Genomic DNA, 2,526 nt, shown 5'->3' with positions numbered 1-2,526 from the left:
AAGTGTCTTGACATCCCAGATGTATAATAAACTGTATATGATCAACATTCACACAATTTTCATCAGTATAACAGAACCTGAAAATACATAAACATTTTAAGTTGTTTGATGTTGCTGTGCATGCTGGGGATCAAACCCAGGGCTCTAGGCATACTGCCACACTCCTCACGAGTGACATCCCCCTAGAACTATGTATTCCAAGACTCAAAAGATAGTAACCACCACCTTAGGTCACCATGTCCCACCAGGTTATCCTTCAGAATACAGGACAATAAAGACCTCTCAGGAAAAGCAGTAAGCAGAGGATCTGTGAACTAACCCGGCATGACAGAGGAGACTTAAAGAAACTCTACCCACCATGACAGAAGAGACTTAAAGAAACTCTACCCACCGAAGGGGAAGTGAGGGGACAGAGGAGACTTAAAGAAACTCTACCCAGAATGACAGAGAAGACTTAAGGAAACTCTACCCACCATGACAGAGGAGACTCTAAGAAACTCTATCCACCATGACAGAGGAGACTTAAAGAAACTCTACCCACCTAAGGGGAAGCGAGGGGACAGCAGGTGTGAGAAGACGGGAAGGCAAATCTCACAGGAGTCAAGTCAAACTTGTCATCAAACCAATCAAGTCCCCACCTCTAGGATGCATGAGAGCTCTGTTTGAAATATTACAGTTCAATATATCCTACTTTCAAAAGGCAGCTAGTTATTTACTTGTGTATCCATTTATAATTTTTTCTCCTTATTCTCTCTCTCTCTCTCTCTCTCTCTCTCTCTCTCTCTCTCTCTCTCTCTCTCTCTCTCTCTCTGTATGTGTGTGTGTGTGTGTGCTCGCGCGTGTGCATGAGCACATGAGTGTGCGTGTTCTTGTGTGTGTGTTTCCATATCCCAGTTGGATAGCCTATTTTGTACAGGAAGTTATAAATGGGCCAAATGAGGATTTATTTATACTAAAACTATGTTTAACCCTTACTGCTGTGACCAAGGACTTTGACAGCAGGGAAATCAGATGAAAGTATAGCCTCCTTCCTGTTTTCTGCGAGCCTGAGGCATGCCCAGTTCCTAGTCCTAGACTGTCAAGCCTCTCTGCTAGACTCGTCTCACCTCTTTTCCCTGGCCTGAGTCTGCTACTGGGCCATGTCATTTCAGCCTTCTTCCTCTCTTCTCACTTGTTACTTTAGGCTTTGAGATTGTCCCTGGTGCACATGTTCAGAACTTCATTCACTAAGCTTTGCGACAGTACATCTGGAAATGTATCCAACTGAAAACATATTCACATACAACTATGGTTGAGTATTGACAGCCAGGCATGGTGGTGCGTACCTGTAACCCAAGCACTGGAGTAAAAGGATTAGGAGTCAAGGTCATCGTAGCTTTGTAGCGAGTTCAGGCTACATGAGATCCTGTCTCAAAAAAAGAAGAATGCAATCTTCTCAGGTGACTTTGTGTTTTCAAACATTTGTTCTGATGCAATGCTCTTGACAGTATTGTGTTGAATTCTTTGTCTGCTTCTGTTGCTGATATTAATTCTTGAATGTTATTGCTTCTGTGACATGGCCATATTCCTGGTCTCATTTACCAGCTCACCACTCTTTCATCTCCATATCATGGGTCTTTGTTGTGTCTTTTTTATTCATCAGTCTTCCCAACCATGACACTGTATTCTGTGTTTTCTATGTGTTTTAGCTTAAGACACAATAGATTCCTCAGCAAAACTGGCCACAACCATGGCCCTACCTGTGTCCTTGTCCTTGGTCAGTCACTTCCCACACTGACTCTGGAGTTTTGCCGGGTGACTTACAGTGGCTGGTAGGTCAGCAGCAACTGTGACTCAGATTGGATGTCCTCCGTCCCTGGCTTTGCTCTTTCTTACTGACTTGGAAGCCCAGAACAGTATAAAAATAAATCTAAATCACCTATGGGGAAGCCAGTGCCCCTACCCACCATCATGTCAGCAAGTAATACAATTCTTGATCAGCTCTGGATCTGTCCATCGGCCACAGAGGAGCAGCAACCTGGTGGGACCAGTCATACCAACCCAGGTCAGAGAAATGACCCAGCCACTCACAGATCCCAATGCCACAGCTTTTAAGACCATTAAGCTTCAGGTTTGTTATGCAACCACAGCTAACGGATATAATTGTCCTAATTCTAAAGTCATCTTCAGATCATAATTTCCAGTCATGTGTTTTCCCCTGAGGACTGTTCTGGCTGCATGCCACGGTCTGAGTTTATTCAACAGTCTGTGACTGGCGTGGCAGATTCTTTCTTCCTTTGATTTTTTTTCACCTCCTCACTGACAATAGTTAAGAGAGCACTCACATTCCATTTTCCTAAAGCCACTTGTTATCTTTTAGCTTTGTAACATGAGTTTGCAATAGTAGCCTGAACAATGCCTCCCTTTGCTAATAGATGGCTTGTTTACCTTATGCCTTAGAAAGTCAACTAAGTATATAAAGGAGTTCACCTGAGGCTGGGAAAGGAGCCAGAGTCTCCACAGGTCCTTACTGTGAAGTCTCTTGAA

Source organism: Mastomys coucha, unplaced genomic scaffold (assembly GCF_008632895.1).
Source record: "Mastomys coucha isolate ucsf_1 unplaced genomic scaffold, UCSF_Mcou_1 pScaffold11, whole genome shotgun sequence".
In the NCBI taxonomy this organism is placed as follows: domain Eukaryota; kingdom Metazoa; phylum Chordata; class Mammalia; order Rodentia; family Muridae; genus Mastomys; species Mastomys coucha.
The sequence above is the reverse complement of the archived record's forward strand: the minus strand, read 5'-3'. Positions refer to the sequence as shown.